General features: G+C 37.2%; 1 long non-coding RNA gene across 1 annotated transcript in view; it reads left to right on the plus strand.

Annotated features, from left to right (window-relative positions):
• The window catches only part of LOC119259863 (uncharacterized), a 39787-nt gene extending 21211 nt beyond the window's left edge, over nucleotides 1-18576 (plus strand). Inside the window, exon 4 of the long non-coding RNA XR_008554242.1 lies at nucleotides 18179-18576. This is a non-coding gene — a long non-coding RNA (uncharacterized LOC119259863). The remainder of the gene's footprint in view (nucleotides 1-18178) is intronic.
• The last annotated feature ends 9323 nt before the right edge of the window (nucleotides 18577-27899 follow it).

Here is a 27899-nt window from a genome sequence, read left to right on the forward strand (position 1 = left end):
ACTTTTTTTAATGGGAGATCTTACTCGCAGCGTCTCCTCGCGCCATGTTGCTCCGCCCCCCGGTTGTGAGCTTTAAATTCTCACAAGAGAATTGTATTTTTTCTCCTGAAAACATCTCATCTTTATAATTTAAATTATCTCCTTATTTTATATAAAAATAAGAATTTATAAAGGCAAAAGTACATTTTTCATATTTTTTGCCATATCCCATTTTAGTCCTCAGAACGTTCTTACTGGAAAAATGTATCAATTTCATCATCAATTTTTTAGACTGATTATTAGTGATGCCATTTTTAAATGACTGGGTCAAGGAAAGAGTTGATCCTTATATATAGGTGGCTTTATATCTTATATACCAATCTTATATAATCCATGAATGATACAGAATGACAGAATATATGTATGTATCTACAGAAATGTATATACTAAATGCAAAATATAAATAACTGATACCTATCTTACTTTCAGAACTCAACAATCTTAGTTTTGTACCTTGAAGAGAATTACCCTCTTACAAACAAACTTCCAGTTAAGTAACATTCCACTGACTCAAGCATATCTTTACCGCAGGACAAAACAATTTTGGGATCATGCTTTGATCAACTGAAACCTTTATTGTGATGACGTTAGAGTCCTGATTTACAATTATGAAAGTAGCTAACTGCCAAAACAATATTGATTCTCTTCTTGCTTACTTAATAAAAAACAAAACAAAACAAAACTTCAATTTTATTCCAGTTACCAACATGACTAGTTAAAGGGTTCCACTTTACCATTTACTTTGCAGCTAGACATGGAAATCATAATGTGTCCTTCAGAGGACAGGAACCCTTTTTACTTTATTTCCTTTCTCTTGCTCCTTGCTTAGAACTCACACATGTTGGCTGGAGCTTCAGCAGCCATCTTGGGCCATGAGAAAATCTTGAAAATAGAAATCATGGCTACAAAAGACACACTAGGGATATAGGAATAAGCTCAGTCTCTGGTAAGCATGGCACCATGCTCTATTATGAGAGAGAGAAGGGAGAATGAGAGAAAACTGAGAATTTAGTATATAGTCATTTAAATACACAGTACTCTTACTACAATTCCTTGCCTAGTTCCTTGTCATTCTACAGATAACAATGCTTACTTTTTTTTAAAAAGATTTATTTTATTTATACAAGAACCGGGGTACAGGCCACATACGCGGGAGAGTGAGAGGATTCACCAGAGACAGAGCCGGGAACAGAACAGGCAGACTGATGAAATACACTGCTGAGGGGAGCAGCGGGCGAGACAGGAGAGGTCTGCTCACCATGTGAGTTGCTCTGAGGCCAGTGGGGCTCGAACCAGCACTGCAGAGGCTGTGGACAGCTTCACAGTGCTGTACTCAATCACCTGCACCACCAGGGAGGCCCTTACTTTTTTTTAAATCTCCTGCTTACCTCCATATTTCTAAATAATCTTCTTATTCTGATATGATGCATTTATCCCTTTCAAATTTATTTGTTAATATCCTATTAGTAAAATGAAGTTTTACATCTCATACCACCAGTCCTACAACTGCAACTCTTCCAAGATAGTTATATTGCAAATTTTGATTAAATTCATATTCAGTATTTACATTTTCATGGCTGTGTAAATATTGGCACTTCACATTCTTTCCTGTAAAACCTTATTTTCCCTAGCATTAATAACTGCCACTTTTTGTCACTTAACATTAATAACTGCCTCATTCCTTAATTTCTCATGAGAAATTTTTATACATGCTCAATCATATCTCACAAATATCAATATTTCTCAAGTGTTCAACCATATCCATTTATCAATCAATCCTGTTTTATTCCTGGAGGCTGTGGAGCAGCCTCCTGCTCCAGTCTTGATTGATTTATTACTGGGTTTGTTGCAAAACATCATTGAGGGTGTTCTTTTGCTATTAATCTGGGACTTTCCTTTGCCTCCTACCTGAGTTGGAACCCTTCTTTCTGTGGTCCCAAAGTTTGTCATCATCAATAACTTCCTCATCAACTAGAGATTTCCCAGTAGTTTCCTATGAAAGTTATGTTTAAACTTTCAAGTGACCTAAAATGTATTTACCTTTATATTTTACCATTAATTTGTCTATAAAATCATTGTCTCACAAACATTTTTTCAAAGTTTTAATTATTCATGTATACAAGAACTGGGGTATAGGCCAGAGGTGTGGGTGTGTGTGTGTGTGTGAAAGGATTCACCAGAGACAGAGTGGGGAACAGAACAGGCAGACTGACTGAAATACACAGCTGAGGGGAACAATGGACAAGACAAGAGAGGGCTGCTTCACCATGTGGGTAACTCCCTGGCTGGGGATCGAACTCATGTTGCAGAGGATGCAGATAAGTTCACAGCACTGTGCTTAACCCCTTGTGCCACCAGGGAGGCTCTCACAAACTTTTAAAGAGCAGCCTCAGATTTATAATTGTCTGTTTTTGGTTGGCTGTGTTTTGTACTGTTGTTATTTTTTTACACTGATGTCTTATTTGGTTCCTCTATATTCCTGTTATAAGTGAAACTATCTGATATTTTTCTTTTTCCTTCTGGCTTATTTTGCTGAGCATAATTCCTTCTAGCTCCGTCCACATGGCTGCGAATGGCATGAGCTTATCTTTTTTTGATTGCTGAATAATATTCCATTGTGTATATATGCCACATCTTCTTGATCCAGTCATCTATTTTTGAGCATTTGGGTTGTTTCCAGGTTTTACCTATTGTAAATAGTGCTGCAATAAACATAGGGATACAGGTTTTCTTTTGAATCAATGTTTTCGTGTCATCAGATGGTTTCACTTATAGCAGGAATATAGGGGAACCAAGTAACACATCAGTGTGAAATAATAATAGTACAAAACACAACAAAGCAAAAACAGACAAGTATAAGTCAGAGACATCCTGCAGGGGAGGAGGAGGGAGAGGGATCAGAGGGAGGGAAGGAGGAGCACAGGGGACTGAGGTGATGGTGCACGGGTGCATTGGTGAGGGAAACTCTATGGGGACTACACCTGAGGGAGGGGAGGGGCAAATAATGTTTAAAAATGAACAATGATGGGGCCTCCCCTGGTGGTGCAGGCGGTTGAGCACAGCGCTGTGAAGCTGCCTGCAGCCTCTGCAGCGGTTCGATCCCAGCCAGCCAGCGAGGGTCCCACATGGCGTGGCAGACCTCTCCTGTTGTGCCCGCTGCTCCCCTCAGCAGAGTATTTCGTCAGTCTGCCTGTTCTGTACCCCGCTCTGTCTCTGGTGAACCCTTTCACCCTCCCGCGAATCTGGCCTGTACCCCGGTTCTTGTATAAATAAATAAATCAATCTTTAAAAAAAAAAAAGAACAATGATGTAAAAAATTAAAAAATTATTTAAAAAAAAAGAGTAGCCTCATTGTCCTCTAGGATGCTAAATCGCTGCTAATAAGGTTGATGCCATGGGATTTCTACTCCGTTGCATGTGACCTGGTTTTAAAGACACTTCCAAGACTCTTTTACCTAACGTTCTAACATGTAATGATTATGGTCCTTTGTGTGGCTCTTTTTCCACTTATTCTGCTGATATTCAACTGGACTTGTTCCATCTGAAGACTCTTCACCTTAGTTTCAAGAAATTTTCTTGTACTCTCTTTCTGGGGCTTATATTTCTTCAGCTGTTCTACTAGATTTATCCTTAGATCTATTATATTTGCTTTACTATTATATTCGTCATTTACTACAAAATGACATTTTCTTTGTCATTTTGTCCTATTTTTCTGAAGCTTTCTTAACTTTATCTTGTATCTCTTCTAGCAAAGATTTTGTCTATCATATTGTTAACTTCTCAAAGCTTGTTTTTGTGTTTTCATCTTGTTTTTGTTTTAGAGATGTAATTTCTTGGGGAGGTTAGGCATACACCAGGATATTAGTATTTGGCAATTAGGTCAGGGAAAATGGCTGGCAAATTTTGGGGGAGAAATATGAGACACTAATAAGCTTTCCTAAAATCACCAGAAATGATGTAGGCGCACACTCCTCTTCTCAAAGTGACTTCAAAACTGTCCTTGTTTAAGTCTATGGAACAAGAAATTTTGAATTCAGACACAGCTCTAAAGTGTGTACTGGATTACAGTGGGCATTAAAAATCTAAGGGATGATAAATAACTTCTAACAAAACAAGACTATTATTGAGTTCTCACCAATTCTAAAAGATCAATTTAGATTTCATTTTGTCTTCTAATTTTCTGGTCCTAAGGATTCCTTAGGTTGCGAAGTAACTCAGGCTGCTTCATAGAGATGATGGGTATTATGCTCAGTTTTCTGTTTTGACATTAAGCACAATAATAATTGGGGTCCATAAACTCTACCATACAGAATGTTTCCCTGTTTCTTTCTTATTTATGACCCTTTCTCTTCAGTAGGCTAATCTTATATTTTGTAGTTCTTTCAGCTTTTTTTTTTTTTGGAGGGGGGATGTTTGGTCTTTCCTAAAAAACCACCTAAGAAGTAAAAAAAATCTTAGTTCTTTATCTGTCGAATTATCCTCAGATTAGTCACTTTCTTCTCCCTGCCTCCCACCCCAAATAATCTAACAATATCAAGTTCCCTTGATGAATTTCTCCAAAAGTTTAGGCAGGGAAAAACATCACAACCTCACCCTTCTCTTGAGCTGGTTGGTCAACACTTATGTTTATGGAAATGCATTAATCTGAAAATCAGGGGCAACTGGATTGTGTTTAAGAAGACTAAGTAAGAGATAGTCTCACCCCTTCTTTTGAAGATAATGGAGGCCAACACGTACTGATTATATAGACACATACCTTAGGCGTCTCTAGCCGTGGCTGAGCCACTTCCTCTCTCAGAACGTAATCACTACCCTGAGTCACTGCCTTGCTGTTGCTGGGTGCTCTTTTGCTAAGTAGTATCACACTCTGCCCCCACCTCCCCACACAGTGTTCTGGGGAATTGCCCCAATTTTCATCTCTGCTGAGGTGGCTTGTGATTCATCCTCTTTTCTCCTTAGTGACCTTTTAAAGAGACAGGAATAATCTATTTTTTAAAATTTCACTTTTTAAAATTTCTTTTGTAGTCTCTTATTTATTTGAACATAAGTTATAATTAAGTTTAAAATCAATGATACTGTTTTGCATACCATTTATATAAAATTGGCTTTTTATTCTGCTTCCCAGTTAAAATACAATCTTTTCAATGGGGAGAAAACAGTGCAAAAGAATCTTATTTTCCATGGGACAGTAGCTTACATTTCCCATCAAAAGATATCACTAGTTGTCCAAGATAACTGCAATCTTAGGAGAACTATTTAGGATTTGTTTATTTATAGCTTTGCATACAATATCTTTTTTTTTTTTTTTAAAGATTTATTTATTTATTTATACAAGAACCGGGGTACAGACCAGATGCGCGGGAGGGTGAAAGGATTCACCAGAGACAGAGCGGGGAACAAAACAGGCAGACTGACAAAATACAATGCTGAGGGGAGCAGGGGATGAGAAAGGAGAGGTCTGCTACATCATGTGCGTATCTCCCTGGCCAGCCAGGATCGAACTGGCGCTGCAGAAGCTGCAGAGAGCTTCACAGTGCTGTGCTCAACCGCCTGAGCCACCAGGAGAGGCCCTACATACTGTATCTTTCCTGGAACGACAAGGATTGTCAGTAAAACAAAGCTGCAGCAGCTGATCTTTGCATAATTCTGCAATGTCAAGTGATTTTTAAAAATTTTCACTGAGATACATTTGCTTCTTTGTTTTTTCCCATTAAGTTTAAAACAGTTATGGTAATTATTCTCCATCTTTTAGAATTAACACCACCCTTACCAATATTTTTATTAAAAATTTTGGCATGCTAGCTAGCAATTTAACCATTTGTAAAGAGGAAAAATCTATGTGGATGGGCTACAGAAGATAGGTCTTTTTGCACATAGTTAAGTCTTATCATTAGCCCTAGAGTCAATTGGATTAGCTGACCGATTTTGATGGAACATAAAGTATGAAGGTGGAAATGACAGGAGATGATGTGGGAGAGACAATGTTAAGGAGCTCAAATTTTATTATTTTAGAGTTTGTCATTGTTCTGGAGAGAAATGTTGGGCATAATATAATTTTAGAAATTAAAATATAAATTATATCAATTTTCCTAAACTTAAGAAATTATATTCCAAAAATTTCAAAGGAAAAAATATAAGGTTCTTATGTAGTTTGAGAGGGTTTAAAACTCCAGAAATATATATCTGATTATATAATTCAAATGACAGTAATAATCACATTATACTAAAGATAATCTATACTGCTAGTGGTTTAGTATATTGTGAGGGAGTGAATGGGAATTTATCAAAAGAAATGATATGATTCATAGTGAATTCTTTTGTAATCTCACATTTAAATTACATAGTTTCAAACGTATTACCTGTACACACATAGATGTATGTCTATATCTGTATGCATATGCAGTGGAAATAAACAGTACATAATTGAGGACAGTGTCAAAAGGCAGCAGTATGTCTAAAAAATTAACTGAGATTATTTTTGAAATATCATCCCTAGCAAATTGTTTTTTTTTCCTTTCTGCTTGCTTCCTTCCCTTCCCATCTTACTTTCTTTACTGTTATATTTGACAAAAAAAAAAAAAAGAGGGGAAATAAAGATCAAGAGACAAAGAAAGGCCAAGTTCTAGCTCCTCAGACTGGTACCTGCATGTGCTGGTGCCGGAACTCTCTCTCTCTCCATGCGTGTCTGCAGACTGCTTACTGTTACACAGTGCCAACAAGACATGATTTCAGAGCCATTGTACATGGATTGCCCAAGTCATTTTTGTGTAACCTGTGTATCAGGTAACAAGATGTTACCTATGGCAAGTAAAAATATTTTACATAGACCCTGAATGAGATCCATGTAATATAACTGGCTTAAGACAGTTTTAGAAGTCATGTAAGGTAGTTAATATGGATTTTCAGATGGATGTGGTTTAATAAGAAAAGCAGCAGCAGGGGCCTCCCCGTTGGCTCAGCGGTTGAGCGCTGGGTTGCGATGCTGCCCGCGGCCTCTGCGGTACCAGTTCGATCCCCAGCTGCTCCCCGGCCATGGGAGGAGGGTCCCACATGGCACGCAGACCTCTCCTGCCGCCCGCTGCTCCCCTCAGCAGTGTACTTCGGTCCTTCTGCCTGCTCTGCTCCCCGCTCTGGCTCTGGTGAATTCTCTCACCCTCCCGCACTTCTGACTGTACCCAGTGCATGTATAAACAAAACAAACAAACAAATAAATAAATAATAAAAAATGCCTCTATAAAAAAAAAAACGAAAAAAAAAAATGAGAAAAGCAGCAGCAGATCCAGATTTTGTGGGGTCTGAAACATTCATTTTTCCCATTTAAGAACTAAAAACTGACAAATTTGAAATTTCCTATTTAAGAACTAAAAACTGACAAATTTGAAATTTCTTTGATCCCTCCAAAGACCTTCGGAAAAGTTTACATCAGTGAGGGACTCTAAAGCTTAAGGTTAAATGTGCTTTTGCTCCAAGTGGGGATTTTCCTTGACATGGCAGGACATCACCTGAAACAATCAGAAAACTTTTCATACTATCCAAACACCTGTCCTTCGGAGAACTCAAAAAGCCACATTCTCTACTCATCTGAGTCACAAAACATGAGGAAGTGATTTGATGGACAATTTTCTCAATTATTCCAAGATGCCTACATAACTTGTGCTATATCCCAGATGCCAAAGGAGAGAAGTTAATTCATTGCATTCAATAGATGGCAATGCGAGAAAACTTAATTCTCTCATAGAACTAGTTGAGAAAGGCTGCCCTACCTTTGCATCTTCTGTTATTCTTTGCTGAAAATATATCACAAGAAGTTACATGGTATAGTGTTTAAGATATATGTCAGAATGCTGATTTTTTGTTAGTCTTCAGATTTATTTGTATGAGACAAAGTTACCACTCTAGACCATGATCCCAATACTAGGACTTTGTCAGAGTGGACACAAAAAGGAAGACAGAATTCTGTGGTTTGTGTTCAGAGGAGCATTGTCAATGAGAGGGCTGTGGGGGAAAAGATGAGACAATAAACAGAAATGAGGAAAAGAGCATCAGGAACCATAGGAACCATGGTGGTTAAAATGGAGTATCATGAGAATTTCAGAAATGTTAGAAATAGAGTTACAAGATTTGAAGTTATCAATTTTAAAGAGAGAATATGTCTTTAACAGGTGCTGACCACATGCCACAAACATGAAATTGGTAGGATTGATACAAAGTGATGCTCGTAATAATAAAAAAAAATGAAGGAATTTTCATCTTTTGTGCTATTCTAATATTTTCCCTCAAGGAGAAAAATCTTTTGATGAACAATCATGAAAGGAATATTAAAAGGGAACAGAAACCTAAAATTAACAAAGAGGTTGCAAAGAACACACTGATACTCCAAATGAGATGAAGTCACCTAGTTCCCTGTCAGTTGTAGGATATAAAACATAGTTACATATTAACATGCCTATGGGGAGAAAGATCTAGGATTCTCGGAAAAGGTAATGCGTGAGATGAATCTCAAAGATGAAAAGAACATTGTAGGTAGATAAGGCAGGGAAAGAAAGGCAAAGTAGTGTGAACAAGAATTTGTGTGGGTATCAGGGTGGGCTTAAGGGGCTGTTAAAGATGGATGCAGAGCAGGAGTAAAACAAAGGTCATATAACATTCAGAAAAGACAAAAAAAAAATCACTCCACATATTTCTAAAACTTATTCCAAGGAGGATTCAAAACTAGATGATTAAAGAATGCTACAAGTCCTTTAGTTCCCAAAGTGCAACTAGAAGATGAGAGAGATTAACACATCCTAAACTTTTCTCCCTGAAATCCCACAACTACTATTCATTGCAGTAGAAGAATGTGTCTGTGTGGGGATTAAAACAGGCAATGGGAAGTATGGGAAGTTATTATAGTGGGAGATATTAAGGTCAGCTGATCAAGGAAAGAAAAGGAAAAAAAAATTGTGCCAAGTTTCAGAAATGTTAGAAAAAAAGAGTTACAGGAATGGAAGGGAAGATCTCACTTATGGATCTCAGGATGATAATAGCAAGTGTAAAAAGTTTGGAATTAAATAGGAGGAAAGAGGGATGAATTGGAAGGAGAAAGAGGAAGTTGGTCTTGAGTTGTTGACCTAAAACATTGGTATGTACCCCAGATTAGCATCACAAGAGAATTTGTTAGAAATGCAGATTCTCAGACTCTGCCCTAGACATAATGAATCAGAAACTCTTATGTGAGATTCAGCAACCTATTTTAACAAACCCAGCAAGTGATTGTGGTACACATTAAAGTCTGAGAACTGCTTCTCTAAAACAACTAGAGTTTGCAGCTTTCTGTAATGGAAACAGGAAGCACAGTCTAACTCAAAGGGCCAGTTTCTGTCATAATTATATATCAAAGAATTTTATTAAAAAAGAAAAAAGCCATCCTAAATTTTTACACTGTTTTTAGTCTTCAGGGATCAGTCACAAATCCTTCGGTTAAAAAGATCTGCTGCAGAGAAGAATGTCATTTTTTTCTAACTACCAAGAATTACAATGGGTTTTTTATAGTTCTGAAAATAAAAGACCTAAAAACAGAAAGCTTAGTGAACTTGCTGCTGATTCATTTGTACTGTAACAGGGTGGTCCCCAGGAAAGGGGGAGGTTCCCTGCCCCACCCAAGGGAGGGTGGAGCTGAGCAGGAAGAGGAAAAGCTGCAGAAGAGACTGAGGAAGGAAGCAGGATGGAGCCAGGAGACCTGGAGGAGGCGCATGGAGCCTAGAGACACGTAAAGAAACTGCGCTTGTCTTTTGGTCGTGGACTGGGTGACACAGATGTGGGTGAGACCTGTGGGGAGGTGACAATGGCAGCTTTTATCTTGATGTTGATTTTGCTCTTTTCCTTCCGGGCTTGTCTGGTTGTTTGTGACCCTTTTTTGTGGGTCCCCACTGGAAGATGCTTTAGACTTGTGGCAGGCTTTGGGGCCTTGCTCTGGGCCGACCCCATATGGATGGAGTTTTACCCACGAGGGGATGGGTAACTTTGGGTGCTTCATTTAGAAACTAGACTCTTTGCCTTACCTGTATTGTTTTCTAGTTTTTATTAAAGTTCCTTCCCATTAAAGTCTCCTATGTTTTGTGTTGATGCGGCGGATGGCAGAACCCATTTAAAATAGGCAGGTTTGTGGGGCTTGGGCTGCCCCTCTCCCTGTCCTAAATCTTCGTGGTCGCCAAATCTGTTATAGGACAGGGAGAGGGGCAGCCCAAGCCCCACAAACCTGCCTATTTTAAATGGGTTCTGCCATCCGCCGCATCAACACAAAACATAGGAGACTTTAATGGGAAGGAACTTTAATAAAAACTAGAAAACAATACAGGTAAGGCAAAGAGTCTAGTTTCTAAATGAAGCACCCAAAGTTACCCATCCCCTCGTGGGTAAAACTCCATCCATATGGGGTCGGCCCAGAGCAAGGCCCCAAAGCCTGCCACAAGTCTAAAGCATCTTCCAGTGGGGACCCACAAAAAAGGGTCACAAACAACCAGACAAGCCCGGAAGGAAAAGAGCAAAATCAACATCAAGATAAAAGCTGCCATTGTCACCTCCCCACAGGTCTCACCCACATCTGTGTCACCCAGTCCACGACCAAAAGACAAGCGCAGTTTCTTTACGTGTCTCTAGGCTCCATGCGCCTCCTCCAGGTCTCCTGGCTCCATCCTGCTTCCTTCCTCAGTCTCTTCTGCAGCTTTTCCTCTTCCTGCTCAGCTCCACCCTCCCTTGGGTGGGGCAGGGAACCTCCCCCTTTCCTGGGGACCACCCTGTTACAGTACCAACCGATAAAATTTATGAACCATCATCAATTTTCACTCTAGCTATTATATCATGACTTTAGGCAATTATTTACAACAACGCTTCACAAAACTTTAATACTTACTCAAGCACAAAAGTTCCTATTATATATTTCATCACAGTTAAAATCAGTTCCATAGTGCATCCTCTTCTTTTGGGGAACAGGAGCTTAGAGAACAGAAAGTGCACTATAAAAATAAAATACAATCTGATTTAGGACATTTATTCTCATCCTAATAAACCCAATGAGCAAAAGGCAATTTACTTGACAAAAATAATTTATTTCTCAAAGGGCTTATGATTCTGTCTCCAACCAGGAGACAGAAACCCCACCAGTTATTTACGTAGGAAAAGTCCAATTTAAAGAATTTTTGCATGGTAGAAGGTGGTCATTTACTAAACCCTGGTAAAAGGGGTCCAGAACTATCAAGTGTAAAAAAAAAAAAAAGCTACTATCTCTAGGCTGTGAAAACACAGACAATAAAGTAACTAAATATAGGGAGAAGGCTGCCCCCTATCCAGGGTTGAGATTCTGTCTCTTGAAAGAGGAAGTGGCTCTCATAGCAACACCCAGGCTGCTAGTAGCTAGAGAGGGTGTCAGAGATAGGCTGGCACTGGTTGGTGGAAGAGGCCCATTGCTGCTGGATTTTGCGACTTGGCTGAAGCTGGTCTCCAGAAGTGACACCTATTTGCCAGAAAGTAGCTGTTCACAAGCAACTACTGGTAGGGAGATCATGACTTCAGGTCAGGGTGGAAGTCTTTTGTGCCATCCTGACTGCTAATCTGCTCTGAATAACAGTATTGAAAGGCTAGACTCTGGAAGGGAATTGTCTTCTTCCTATTATTGTCTGGATGTTCACACCAGAGCCCCCTACTGGCAAAAAGAACTGATCAGGCCAGTTGCAGCCTCACAAAATGGCAGAAAAGTGGAGAGACAGTAAATTAACTGATAACTGTTCAGCCTACCCTTTGGCTACTCAACTCCCATATACATCGTTCTATACCTGAAACTTCCACACAACTACAAAACAACTTGAGATCTCCATCTAACAAGATGCAGCTATCCTTCATGCATACGAAGTTCTTACCTTCTTCCCCAAATGGGGAAACATAGTTCTAAAGTTTATTGTAATGGCTGTATTATAATAATTCAAGCATAATCCCATTGAATATTCTGTTATTTAAAAACTAAATTGTAAACTGACCCTTCCAGATCTTGTATATAAAACTAATAAATGAAAGAGAGAAGAAAATCATTAATATCTGTAAATTCATACACATAGCGAGCAAATAAAAATATACAAAATTACCTCAGTACTTGTTTCTCTAAATGTTGAGGGTACAAATCTGTGGATGACACATAATTGGAAAGGATATAGAATAAATTGAAAAAGAGCTAGGATTTTAAAATATATCAATACAAATGCTATCAAGCTATTGTGGAGTTAGATAAGACTAAAGTTCATTTAGAAAAATAAACAGGCAAAAATAGGTGGGAAAACAGAGAAACAAGAAAAACTACTAACTGGTACTAGCCCTACCAGACATTAAATCATAACACATGCAAATCTTCTATAATTAACACCATACAGTGTGAAAAGATAAATAGGCCAGTGGAATAGAATTGAATAGCCAGCATCAGATCCAAATACTGACGGAAATTTAGCATATTATAAAGGTGACTAGTCTAGCATTGGGTTGAAGATAGATTTTTACTGCATGGTGCTGCGGCAATTGGGTAACCAGTTAGAAAAAGATAAAATTAGAATATTTCACACCATATAACAAAATAAACTCCAAATGAATTAGGAATCTAAATGTAAATTCTAAAATCATACAGTGGTAACAAAGAAAGTAGGAGTGAATTTTTCTTTAAACTTGGTGTAATGAAAGACTGTAACGGCTCAAAATCTGGAGGCAATAAGAAAATAATGAATTTGATTACATAAAAATTAAATTTTTTGCAACAAAAACAAAGTCAAAGTATAACTGGCAAACTGGGAGAAATATTGATGCCATATAAGACAGACAAAGGGCTAATAATCTTAATATATAACAAATTTTAAAATTGGAGACAGTAGCTAAGGCATTGCTTCTTAGGGAATTTATAACATTAAATATTTATATTAGAGAGGAAGAAAAGTCTTAGATCAATAATGTAAGTTTCCAATTTAGGATTTAGTAAAATAAGAGAAAAATAAACTCAAAGCAAGAAAAATGAAGAAAAGAATAAAGACTTTAATCAAATCAAAACCAGAAAAAAAGAGAAAGTCAAGGGAACAAAAAATAGTTCTTAAAAAAAATAAGTAAAATTAATAAACCTCTAGCAAGACAGACAAAAAAAAGAGACTGCACATCATATTAATATCAGGAATGAGAGACAGGATATTACTGCAGACCCCACAGACAGTAAAATTTTAATAAGGAAATACTACAAATATCTCTATGAACTTAAATTAATAACTTGTATATATGTGAAATGAAAAGGACCAACTCCTTGAAAATCAGTAACTACAAAAACTTAGATATAAGCTGAAATACATAACTAGAATAGTAATGTTACAATTCAAGAAATCAATTTCATAGCTTAAAATCTTTGGAAAAAGAATATTTAGCCCACGGCCTCCCCTGGTGGCGCAGGTGGTTGAGCACAGCACTGTGAAGCTGTCCGCACACCGCAGCGCAGGTTCGATCCAGCCGGCTGGCAAGAATCCCACATGGAGTGGCAGACCTCTCCTGTCTTGCCTGCTGCTCCCCTCAGCAGTGTATTTCAGTCAGTCTGCCTGTTCTGTTCCCTGCTCTGTCTCTGGTGAATCCTCTCACCCTCCCGCACATCTGGCCTATATCCCGGTTCTTGTATGCATGAATAAATAAATCTTTAAAAAAAAAAAAAAGAATATTTAGCCCAGACCATTTCACTAGAAAATTCTACTGAACATTTAAAGAAGAGATAACAGAAATTCTATACAGTCTCTCCAGAAAGTAGAAGTGGAGAGAACACTTCTCAATTCATTTTATGAGGTCGACATTAGCCTTATACCAAATTCAGACAAAGACATTCATTATAGGAAAACTACAGGTTCATACCCTCAAGAATATAAACACTTAAATTTTATTTATTTTTTTAAGATTTTTAAAAAAGATTTATTTATTTATGCATACAAGAACTGGGGTACAGGCCAGAGGTGCGGGGGGCGGGGGGATGAGAGGATTCACCAGAGACAGAGCAGGGAACAGAACAGGCAGACTGACTGAAATACACTGCTGAGGGGAGCAGTGGGCGAGACAGGAGAGGTCTGCTGCTGGCAGCTGGGGATCGAACTTGTGCTGCAGAGACTGCGGATAGCTTCACAGTGCAGTGGTTAACTCCTTGCACCACCAGGGAGGCCCCTAAGCATTTAAATTTGAAAATTTTAACAGTATATTAGCAAATAAGGTCCAACAACACAAACAAATAATATATCACAACCAAGTGGAGTTTATCTCAGAAATGCTGGACTGTTTGATTTAGCATCAGAAATTCAATCATTGTGATTCACTACATTTGCATTGTAAAAATACTAAATGATTATTATCAATTGATACAAAAAAATTAACAAAATTCAACATGTATTCATCATAAAATCTCTCCACAAACTAAAACAGGAACTCTTCCATCTGATAAAACACATCTACAAACAGTTCATGGCTAACCTCTAAGTTGAACAGTCTCAACCCAGTACCAAAAACCTATATAGCATAGGATAGCTAGCTATATTTTATATAGCTAATATAAAGTCTTTCTCTACTATGTGATGTGGATCACATATTTGCATAGATATAGCATATAAAGAAAATAATAATTCTCTTCTGTCCATTTTCCTAGGATCTTAGAACATTTATTTCTGATGATCCTCATTTTTTGGTTAAAAAAAGTCAGAATTCCAAAGCATACTTTGTTGTAACTTTCTATCTTTAACAAAACAGAAGTTTGTCATATAAATGAAATGACTTTCATTATAATTACAACAAAGAAAAGTTGTCCTGCTGAAAAACACCCCCAGGTTTTCCTAACTTATGTTACATTCAAAGTAATTTTATAATTCAGCTTATTATGCAGAAAAGGCAATATAATTATCTTACTTGTTTATGAAACACAACACATGATGTCCTGCATTTCCAAATTCCTATTTCAAACGTTGTTAAATGTTCCAAATTTTATAAAGGGGTTATCAATGAAGAGATACAGATCAAAGAGTTCTATGTTCTATTTATATGGAGAGTTTTGGGAGATGGAAGTTCAATTTATCACTGCAGTCTCATTAACATTTGCTTCTGTACAGATAGAATATTAATATAGCTTAAAACAACTACTAAATTATAATTAGCATACATAATTTTAAAAAATTGGCTAAAAAGGGGTGATTCTATAATTCATAATTCTTTTTTTTCTTTCCTTTTTTGTGGGACCCTCACCGGTGGCCGGGAATAGAACTGGCGCTGCAGAGGCTGCGGGCAGCCTTGCAATCCAGCGCTCAACCGCTGCACCACCAGGGGAGGTTCTCATAATTTTTTTTTTTTTTTTTTTTTTTTTTTATAGAGGCATGTTTTTTATTTATTTATTATATTTGTTTGTTTTTGTTTATACATGCACTGGGTACAGTCAGAAGCGCGGGAGGGTGAGAGAATTCACCAGAGCCAGAGCGGGGAGCAGAGCAGGCAGAAGGGCTGAAGTACACTGCTGAGGGGAGCAGCGGGTGGCAGGAGAGGTCTGCGCACCATGTGGGATCCTCCTCCGGTGGCCGGGGAGCAGCCGGGGATCGAACCGGCGCCGCAGAGGCCGCGGGCAGCTTCGCAACCCAGTGCTCAACCGCTGCGCCACCGGGGAGGCCCTCTCATAATTCTTACATTGAAATAATTTAAGGACTTTTTTCTTTTAGTATTCAAACTTGATAAGCATGAAAATGTATAAGACTAATAAGACTGATAAGACTGAATTGTATAAAATGTGTAAAAAATATATAAGACTAATATAGGATTGAATTGTGTTACATACCTCTTCCCCTCAAATTGCTGTGTTGAAGTCCTAAACTTCAGCTCTTTAGAATATGACTAAATTTGTAGATAGGGCATTTAAAGAAGCAATTAAGATACAATGAGGTCATATGGGTTGGCCCTAATCCAATGACTGGTATTCTTATAAGAAGATATTAAGAAACAGGCATGCATTCGTACACAGAAAGGACATGTGACATCATAGATAGTGAAAGGCTGGACATCAGCAAGTCAAGGATAGAGACCTTTGAACAGACCAAACTTGCTGATACCTTGACCTTGGAGATTTAGCCTACAGAAATTCAAGACCTATTGGTTAGGCCACATAGACTGTTACCTTGTTATGACAGTACTAGCAAGAAATGCAAGGGATTTTCAATATTTTTTTCAACATGTGTTGAAAAATTTCTGCTGTCTACCAGGCAATGTGGAGAATATCAATATTTTAAGAAACAATTGTTTTTACTCAAGAAATTTAAAATATTCAGATTTCACTGAGTAGAAGACCACTGTGGCAAGTCCTATATTCTCTAATAATCAGAATGGTGGGCAAATACATATTCTTAAATCTTTTAATGAGAAAATTGTCTTTCCTTCATGATCACTAAAATAACTCTTAAAAGTGTTGTTTATAGTACTTAAAATCCCATAATAACACGTGAAAACAGCTTCATCATGGAAAAAATTATTAATGGCCCACTATTTTCTTCATTTCTTCTACCCTATTTCAAGAAGTACAAAAGTAAAAGTAGTAAAATTTTGCATTAACTAAGAATGTCCCAGTGATCTCCAAACAGGTGCTCATTAACAAATGAACACCCACTGCAAGATAATAATTTGAGGCCAAGGGGCTGGTAACACTATCTGAGTAGAGAACAGGATGCCTGTAAACTCCCATTTTACCTATTAAGAATTATTTTTAATAATTAAAAATGAAGAATATTTTACTATTTATTCTCATAAAATGGGAAATTTCTTGTATTTGTGATTGTCCTAAGAAATAATTACTCTCCAGTAAGAGTAGTAAGTAACTACTCTCCAGTTACTCTTATGTAACTGCCTTTTCCACTTTTTTATCAAAAGAATAATCCTGTATTATTAGTTAAAAGAAGATATGTTGATAAGTGAGAGTTTTGTCTGTTCTCTGTGGTTTGGTACACGCTGTATAATCTATTCCAACCCACTCATCTACATTACTCATCTCTATCACTGAATAATTGAAAGTTAGCCTCACATTTGGGCACTTACTGCATTGTCTTCTCATACATTCTTAATATTGTATTGCTAATAAGTTGATAATGTACCCCCTTATATTAGTAATAAATAATTAATCAAAGGTGCTGAACTCTGGGAATATGAACTGTCAGCTTTCCTGTCCTCCCTAAATGTTGAGTTCATTACTTTGATCCCTTTGGCCAGTGGTTAGGATTAGCCCATCCTCTGAACATTAAATAAACAGTTTGGGGAAACTCCTTCTAAAATTTATCAGAAAGAGACAGAGATTTACAGACATGTTTATATTACTTACTAAGACATATTCCCAACACATGGTTATAGCTGAAAATAAAGTGAAGCTTTCTTAGGCTTTCTATAACTTTCACGATTCATTCAGTCAGTCAGTCCACAAGGATTTGCTGAATGCTACTGTAAAGGCACTGTCAATGTCAAGTTCTCTGGAAGCAGAGCCTGAGATGGGGATTCTTATTGAAATGATTCATTGAAGGAGGTGAGGAGAAGAGGGTTGAAGGAGGCAGAAGGGAACAAACACAAAGCAAGATGTCATCTCAGCAGGAAGCTAGCTTCAGGCTAGTCCCATGGATAGTTCTGGTCCCATCTTGAGGGAAGGAGACCAACTTTTGTGCCCCATGTCAGTCAACGATTGGATGGGGGCTTACAACCTTCAAGGGTGTGTCTGCTCCAGTTTTCTGCTGAAAGGAAGAGCTGGGGACAACTGAACTGCTTATACCAAATGCTCATAAACCACCTGCATCTATGGAAGATAGGCATCATTATGGTCAAATAGATGATGATGTTAGATACAGTCATGACTTACTCAGTTTTTAAAAGTATCCAATAAGTTAAAGATTAGATACAAAGTTACCATTCATTTTCCACTTAAGGAGACTGAGGTTCTGAGACGCAATCTTAGAAGTGACCACAATGGTACAATATGGATTAAAAAAACAAATCTGAGTTTTACTAGTCTGACGCTTACTATATACTAATTCCTAATATCAGAAATGTTTCTTTTGATTAGTGTATAATAGCAGAAATCTTATTTTTTATATTTTTCTTTTAGAAAGCTAAAGGACCTGATAACACATTTTGGGACTAAATGACTTTTGTCACAGGAAAGAATAAACTGTTCAAGAACATGTACTGGACTTCTGTTTGCAGTGAGCTGAAGAATTTAACATCTAAATTTAGATGAGGATGACAAGAATACAAAGTCAGGCCCAACTGGAGACAAGAATAAGAAACAGGAGATCAATTTCTTCCTATCACAAGTGATGAGACAGAAAAACTCCAGGCTGGAATAACGCCTAGAATGGAAAGAACCAAAAGAAATATATCAGCACCAGATTTTTTTTTTAACAGCACTTAGTATTTTGACCACATTTTATGAGGAAGAATATTGAAAGAAACAGTTAGGTTTCTATTTTCAAGTCTATAGACTAAACACAGACAAAATAAAAAAATTTCTTTTTCCCCTAAAACATTCTAACTTTAAATATATATTTAATCTGTCTTTAGGCATTTGTTAAATGTACCAGGTAGCCCACAGGTGAGGTTTATGAATTCTGCTTGATTCATCTATTTATATGAGGAATTCTTAACCTAGAGTCATTGGAACCTCAAAGGGTCCATGGAATAGGATTCAGAGGGTGCTTGAATTGATGGGTAAAAAAATGACATCTTTATTTTCAGTATCATTTAAGTGAAAGTCCGGCAATGAATGTTGGCAAAACTACCTGTGACATTGTCCTAGTAGAAATCATAGATACTTTCAAATCACAGTGAAATTATGGATATCTCAAAATATTATGCATATCATGCTTCAAAAATACTGCAGTATTAACTCTCAGTCTTGCTGTGCACAGACATTCCTGAACTGAAGCTAACTGCACTCCCTCTCTGGATCGCCAAATGGTGACGCCATATATCAAAAACCTCATAATAGAAGTTTAACTCAAACAACTTTAGAGAATTTTGGTATTCCTTGAGAGAAGCTTGTCCATTTCTTATTAATCAAGCTAATGGAGCTTTAATTGAATTTATTATAATATATTTTTAGGGTCTGGATTGTCAACACTTATAACCAAAAACAAAAAACAAAACACAAACTGGAAGTCAACTGGATGTTTTTATATGACCTGCTAATTTCACTATAAAAAAAGTTTATCATTTTCATCATGCTAAGCAACATTGACTTCCATACCAGTAAAAGTTGTAAAAAATAAAATTTTACTTTAATTTGCCCGCATTTTGAATCACTGTTAGCTTGCATATCTTAAAGGCTCTTGTATTGTTACAACACTAAAATAGTTTAATAATTTTTCAATGTTTTCTTTGTAACCCTATATATTCAATGTATTCAAAAATTATTCTTAGTAGGAATATAGAGGCTTTATCAGACTGTCAAAATGGGTCTATAACAAAAAAGAAAGTTAGGAACCCATAATTTAAATGTAAGTTATTTATTATTTATATAAATCATGACATTGAGGGCCTCCCCGGTGGCGCAGCGGTTGAGCGCTGGGTTGCGAAGCTGCCCGCAGCCACTGGAGCCCCGGTTCGATCCCCGGCTGCTCCCCGGCCACCGGAGGAGGGTCCCACATGGCGCGCAGACCTCTCCTGCCGCCCGCTGCTCCCCTCAGCAGTGTACTTCGGTCCTTCTGCCTGCTCTGCTCCCCGCTCTGGCTCTGGTGAATTCTCTCACCCTCCTGTGATTCTGACTGTACCCAGTGCTTGTATAAATAAATAAATAAATCTTTAAAAAAAAAAAAATCATGACATTGAATAGTCACTTTCACTACTCTTAATTTTTCTGACTGAAATCATTTTATTATTTCTGTAACTCACTTTTCTCTATTTTAATATATATTTCAGGTATACAATTCAATGACTTTTATTAACTTCATTGAGTGGTGCAACCATCACCATAGGTCAGTGTCAAAACACCACCGTCCCACCAATAAAATTCCTCATGTCTACTTATGGTCAATTACTAGCTCACTGTTGGGTATACTGAATATATCTCGCCTCATCTCCATTGATTACAGTATTTTTCAAGTTTTAAGAATTAATCTGTATGGCCTCTCTGGTGATGCAAGGGGTTAAGATACAACCTATGAAGATATCCACAGCCTCTGCAGCACGAGTTCGATCCCTGGCCAGGGAGCTACCCACATGGCGCAGCAGACCTCTCCTAACTTGCCCGCTGCTACCCTCAGCAGTGTATTTCAGTCAGTCTGCCTGTTCTGTTCCCCAGTCTGTCTCTGGTGGATCCTCTCACCCACCATGCCTCTGGCCTGTACCCCAGTTCTTGTATGCATAAATAAATAAATCTTTGAAAAAAAAAAAAAGAATTAATCTGTCATGAAAGTCCTATGCCAATGCTAACCCTTAGCATGACATGACTGGTATACATTTTATTTATTTACTTTTTTAAAATAAATTTTATTTTTATATTCCCCATACAATTGCAATCCCCTTATTTTGACCCCAAAGGTATACATTTTAGAAACAAGTTTAAATAAAAGTTACTTACTCTAATTGATTCAGGCAATAGTCATCAACGTGTTTGAAAACAAATGTTTGAGGGGTAACAGGACAGATTTGTAATCTCAAAGTAATTTTCCCCAAGCATCTATTAATTATAAGATGTAACATCATAATTCTTCAGTTGAAAACATGACAGACAACACCTTAGCTAAACAGCCAAGGTTAATGTCTCCAAAAATAAGACTAATCAACAACATATGCCTCCTAATGTGGTTCACTGAGACTAACACAGCATCATGTCTGTGATATTCCTGCCAAAAGATGCACTTGAATCTAATAACAAGAAAACATCAGACAAACCCTAAAATGAGCATTATACTACACAATAATAGTCCTGTACTCTGCAAAGATGTTAGCTTCATGAAATACAAATCCTCAGGACTTCCCATATTGAAAGAAAGTAGAAAGATTCAACAACAGAATGTAATGCACAACCCTAAATTTCTTTCACTGTGATTGTCATTGTTGGGACAATTAGTGATACCTGAATAAAAATTGTATAATAAATAATGGTGTACCAGTATCAATTTTCCTACTTTGAAAATTATGTTGTAGTTATATAAGAAAATGTCATTGATTTTAGGAAATATACACTAATGTGTATAGCAGGAAAGAAGTATCATATCTGCAACTTTTAAATGGTTAAAAATGTGTATGTAGTGTGTGAATACTCATGTGTAAAGAAAGAGAATGAATTGAGTACAATAAAAATTAATGTCCAGGGAATATGGGTGGAGGTTATTCTGGAATTCTTTGTACTACCTTTGAAGTTTTTTTTATAAGTATGAAATTATGTTAAAACAAAATAAAAGACACTTTGTTCTTAGTGTTCTCACTGTCATACCAAATATTGAAAGTTCTGATACTTCAATTTGTACTCCACTCTCAGTTATTTTTAGCTACTGGCAAATTTTGTCCATAGATTTTTGTTATTGTTGTTGTGCCACATTTTCTGCTTTCATTTGAGTGTTTGTGTGCTGTTGTTTTATTTATTATTTCCCTAGGGAAGATGATGCTGAGTTTCAAACATATGGCTATTTTCATTTTCTGCCAATCACCTACAAGAAAAAAATGCACCCCCTCTCCGCCCCCGCCCCCACCCAAACCAATCGTTGTGCTAAACTAAAATAAGGTATGGCAATGTGGAGCAGAATGAGTCACATATTTTTTGGAGTCAGCAGTTTGGGTTGGCTCCTCATTCAATTCATGACCTTGGAAAAACCACGTCATTACTTTATACCCTTTTCTCACAATCTTTTCCCCAAAGCTTTCATTAGAGTCTTGAAAGGATTAACTTATGATTACACATCAATTTAAATCTCCATGATTTAGGTATTAAAAGAGTTACCACAAATAAAAAACCCTATAAATAGCTTACTTTTGAAAATCCTTTTCTTGGTATTTTGGGAGTTGTTTTAAAACTATAAAAGCTTTTCGTAATGCTCAAAGTATTGCCAGCAATGGTTTGTGGTATTCTTTCTCCTTGTGGCCATTGTGTTATTGAATATTATTGAAACAATAGGAATTATGCAAGAGGTATCTAAATCCCCAGTATTTTGCCTGTTTTGCTTCTTCATTTCTAGACTGAACATGCCTAAATTAATTTTTTTTTCCTTTTCAAAGTTTTTGCCTTCTGCACCAGTCTTGCTGTTTTTGTCTACCTGACATCTATTCATCCTTTTTCTGACATGGAGTTTATTTATTTATTTATTTTAAAGATTTATTTATTTATGCATACAAGAGCTGGGGTACAGGCCAGATGTGTGGGGGATGAGAGGATTCACCAGAGACAGAGTGGGGAACAGAGCAGGCATACTGATGAAGTACACTGCTGAGGGGAGCAGTGGGAGGGACAGGAGAGGTCTGCTTCACTGTGTGGAATTCTCACAGGCTGGCCGGCATGGAACCCATGCTGCAGACAGCTTCATAGTGCGGCGCTCAACTGCCTGCGCCACCAGGGAGGCCCCTGACATGGAGTTTAATTTAAGGAAACACGGTCCTGCTAACTGAGTTCATACAGTTTAGCTGGGACTGTACCGGTCGGGGTGGGCCTGTGGTAGAGGTCTGTCTGCACAGCGCAGCACATATCCTGTCCGGCAGTGATTGGTTCAGGAATAGGTGCACGAGTCCCTCTTACTCTACAATCTAAAATTATTAAGAAACAGATGATCTCTTTCCATTGGGATTGCTAAAAACTGGAAGAATGTAAACCTTTCTAGTAACTAAGACAATTTCCAACTTAGATAAAAGTAGAGATGAGAGAGAAAAGGAAGTAATTTCTTTAAAGGTCCAACTTGAGCATCTAGATTGGGTAACCTGAAGTTTGCTAATGTGGGTGAATTTATTACCTTTTTTGATTTTTATTAACTAAAGGCTATTGGAAAATAAATGGAAAGTGCAATTTTAACTGCTTGCCATATCTAAATAAGTTATTATTAATATCCTTCTTTTTCTGGGAATGTATTTATTTGACCAAAAGTATGATATTCCTCTGTACTAATATATTTTTATAATACATTTTATTATTTAAATAATAACTACAGTGTCCAGCAGCTTTTAAAAGAAAAGAATTTTTAAGTTAAAAAAGCAAAACAAAAAAGTTTGAGCTCCCTCTGCTGGCTCTGTAGTGGCATACTAGAGTGTATTTTAGTTTTATTTGAAAACAAACTGGCACATGGTTAATGCCGTTAGTTCATTTGTCAATATTAAAGAGTAGTTTTAAACTGTGTTTGCATAATCTTATAAATTTTAAGTTCTGCTAACGTACCACTAATACTGACAAGTATGACAAATATTTCGATATAAATGTTAAAGTTTTATTCATAGTACCTCTCTAAATGTTCTATCACCTAGTACATCCTACCATGTTCTACCTACATGCAGCACACAATATGTACAAGAGGATTTTAGTTTTTAAATTTATTATGGCTTTCAAATTGCAGGAATAGTAAAAACATGTTGTGTTAATATATTAATATCTAATTTATTAAAAATATCATGTGCATATTTCAAGTGAGAAATATAAATATTTGCATGATGTTTTATATGATGACTCTGAGTATCTACAAATACTGTCATTTTTTGTCATGACAGTTCATCTATAACATACTATTTTATGATGTGCTTTGCCAGCTGTCTCTCCTCTCTTTTTATTTCTTTTACCTTCCAGATCACTAGTTTGTGACTCAGTAGTTACAATCTTATCCTTCTGTTTAACTACCAACTTTATTTTTTTGTGTGTTGTGCTTCAATCAGGTTTTACTCTCTAATTTTTCTCTTCTTTCCTTCCTTGTCCTGATGCATATTTCTCTCTGAAACTATTTCTCTCTTCTTACCTAAGATGCTGTTTTTTGTGGTTGGTTCATATGTTCAATTCTGATTGTTCGAAGAGTGGGAATTCCCCATCTGGTGGAAGGCAAAGGTGTTTCTAGGCAGATGTGTGCTGGGGTCAGCTTTACAAGCCCATAAGAACTGATTGTTGGGCCTCCCCAGTGGCGCAGCGGTTGAGCACTGGGTTGCGAAGCTGCCCTCAGCCTCTGCAGCGCCGGTTCGATCCCCGGCTGCTCCCCGGCCACCGAAGGAGGGTCCCACATGGCGCACAGACCTCTCCAGCCGCCCGCTGATCCCCTCAGCAGTGTACTTCGGTCCCTCTGCTCCCCGCTCTGGCTCTGGTGAATTCTCTCACTCTCCCGCGCTTCTGACTGCACCCAGTACTTGTATAAATAAATAAAAAATAAATAAATTAAAAAAAAAAAAGAAAATCTTGGGGCCTCCCCGGTGGCGCAGCGGTTGAGCGCTGGGTTGCGAAGCTGCTCGAGGCCTCTGTGGCGCCGGTTCGATCCCTGGCGCCGGTTCGATCCCCGGCTGCTCCCCGGCCACCGGAGGAGGGTCCCACATGGCGCGCAGACCTCTCCTGCCGCCCGCTGCTGCCCTCAGCAGTGTACTTCGGTCCTTCTGCCTGCTCTGCTCCCCGCTCTGGCTCTGGTGAATTCTCTAACCCTCCCGTGCTTCTGACTGTACCCAGTGCATGTATAAACAAAACAAACAAACAACCAAAACAAATAAATAAATAAAACATGCCTCTATTAAAAAAAAAAAAAAGAAAATCTTTAAAAAAAAAAAAGAACTGATTGTTAACTTTTCAAGCATTTTTCAAGCTAATTGTTAAACTCAGCCTTTATTTAAAAACTAAATTATGTATACTTTATATAATGTTAATTACATTAAAAGATAGTAAATACCCCAAAGTCATCATTTTGTAGTTATTTTACTTCATTTTATTATTTATGCTTCTGGGTTATTTATATCTGTTGTATCTGTAGGGTGAGTCTCTTTCCAACTTTGCCTTCAGTGATATGTTAGTAACTTGAAAATGAGTATGGTGGTAGCATTTACACCATGGAAATTGGTAAATAAAACTAATTGGGCTTGATTTTTGTTTATTGGTTGTCAGGATGTAAGAAAAGCACACAGAAAATATTTTTAGATGCGAGCATTTTGCAAAAATCAAATAAAACAATTGCGAAAATCAATTTGCTGTATGGACTTTATAGTAAAGAGTATTGTTTTATTATTTGTGAATTGCATGCTGGACACTTTTGTATGAGTAAAAATTATGAAAATTTGTATGTATTCATATTTTTGTTTTCCAGAAACAAGTTGCCAAATCAGTAACAACCAGAGTTTCTATCCCCAGAGGTAATGTAGGCAGGCAGGCAAGCCAGTAACTAACTCCCTGCTGAGACTCCTGGAGGAATCATCAATGCAGTTCTCACTCAACCTTGGGTGCTCTGATTTTAGAATATGTCCACAAATTTGATGTTCTTCCTTTCTTAAGGTGGCCTCTAACTTCCTTCTTCCTCCCATGTGGGCTGTACTTAATGATTCTAAAGAGTGAAATGTGGAACTGACATTATTAGATTTCCAGGGTTAATTCATAAATGATATTGCAGCTACTGATTTTCTCTCTCCTGGACTTCTTGATGTGGGGGAGCCAGCAGTGATGTTATGAGGACATTTAAACATTCATATAAAGAAGCCCACACGGTGTGGAGTTAAGAACTCATGCTGGGGCAATTTTGCAAGTAAATTCTCTAACTCCAGGAAAACTTCAAAGGACTGTGGCCCCAGCAGACATCTTGATACAACTATAAGACCCTCTGACCCAGAACCTCTCAGCTAAGGAATACTTAAATTCCTGGTCCACAGAAACTGGACTGTGATAAATGCTGATTTAAGCCACCAAATTTGAAGTAATTTATTAAGAGATAACTAATATAGTTGTATGAGTTAACTAATATAGTTAGTGAAGACTCAATATTCTCCCTAAATTTCTTCTTGGGTTTTTAGGAGTTAATGAGACCTAAGACACTCATACAGAGTCAATATTAATTTTATTGAAGTACAGGCATCTTTCCAAAGATCAACTCTTTTCAGGATTTGGGATGTTCAAAAACCACCAATGCTACTGTTCTTGAGTTGCTTACTTAGTTCATGGAGAGAAAATCCTGGACTACTTCCCAACAGAGCTCAAGGCCTCACTCACCTAACTTCCTATAGGCCTTGGTGAGGAAGTATCTTGGAGTTGGAAGAGAAGGGGAGGGATTCATATCTAAGTTTCATGATTCCTGTTAAAGTGCTTTCTGTTTTAAAGTCACAATGCCGATAGCTAAGCTATGGAAACAACCCAAATGCCCCCCCCCAAATAAATAATGACTGAATCAAGAAGGTGTGGTACATATACACAACGGAATATTACTCAGCAATCAAAAAAGATAAACTCATGCAATTTGCAGCAACATGGATGGAGCTGGAAGGGATCATGCTCAGTGAAATAAGCCAGAAAGAAAAAGGAAAATACCGATGGTCTCACTCATAGCAGGAATTTAGAAAATCTAAATAAGGGACCAGGAAGAAGACTAATTATAATAAAGTAAAAATCAAAATCAACAAGCAACTGTAAACCAGAGACACACTATGGGGGGGTGGTGGTAGGAGGGATTACGGTCAAAATAAGAGGGGTAGGAATTGTTTGGGGACTATAATCAAGATGAAAATACATACATTGTGCAAAAATGAAAAATGATGTAAAAATATACAAAATAAAAAAATAAATAAATACAATCACAATGCCAAGTGTAATGACATGCTTTGTCCTCCAACTTATGTTGATACTACAGAAATCCCTCTTCCTTAATAAGAAACTTAGGAGTAAGACTCAAGTTAAGTCAATTAACAGCCTCTTCAAAAGCTTATTTAGGAGATGATAGAAAGCATCTAGAACAGTACCCAGCAAATATTTAATAAAATTCTAGATCTATCTTCTTTTTACCTGGGTAGCCATGAATGTTTTATTTAACCTTTCTGTATTGCAATGTCTTGACTTGAAAAAGTGGATTAGAAAAATAGTACCAACTCATAGAATTGTTGATGATTAAATAAAATCTATGTAAGCTGCCTAGTATATAATGTATGTAGAACCTTGTACATGACTAGAGTATCAACAAAATGATAGTTAAAAAATGTTAGTTGATGTTCTGAACTCTGAACACCTTACTTATATCTCTATTATGACACATACAAAATTATAATATAATAATCTAGACTGGGACAGGGTCTTTTTCATTTTCTTCCTACAAATGAAAAACCAGTTCAGCTGGCAAATAGGCAAAGAGGAACTGAAACAGAAACTGAAACAGATACCACAATTTGCAAGACTGTATTATTGCTCATGAAATAGAAACAATGTACCAAACCATGAAGTGCAAGACACTAGCTCAATAAGACCACAAATTAACCTAACATTAATTAATTAATTCCATGCAAACATTAATTAATTCCATGCATTAATTCCATGCAAAATGTGGTGTACTAAAGATAAGACCACTGATTTTTCCTGTAATTTTCTAGTTTACAATTTCCGACAAATCTCTGCTAGGATAATCCTATGACTAACCCCAGTCTTGCACTCTACAGAGTCTTTCCTAACTCCACCTATTGAAATACTGAGTTTGCTATGGTGTGCATTCTCCCTTGCTGCAGCTAAGTAGCATACCCAAGTTTGGGAGAAAATGTATTATCTATGTTAAGTATGAAGAATAAAAGTGAATGGAAAAAAAGCTTTTGTCTTCAAGGAAGCAAATCTGTTAAAGTGACTGACAAATATTAATAATACAGTGTAATATAATCATATTAGGGATAAATACTGACACACAGTACAATTAGGGAAAGCTTCC

Source organism: Talpa occidentalis, unplaced genomic scaffold (genome assembly GCF_014898055.3).
Source record: "Talpa occidentalis isolate TD23 unplaced genomic scaffold, MPIMG_talOcc4v2.1 talOcc4.5, whole genome shotgun sequence".
Taxonomy (NCBI): Eukaryota; Metazoa; Chordata; class Mammalia; order Eulipotyphla; family Talpidae; genus Talpa; species Talpa occidentalis.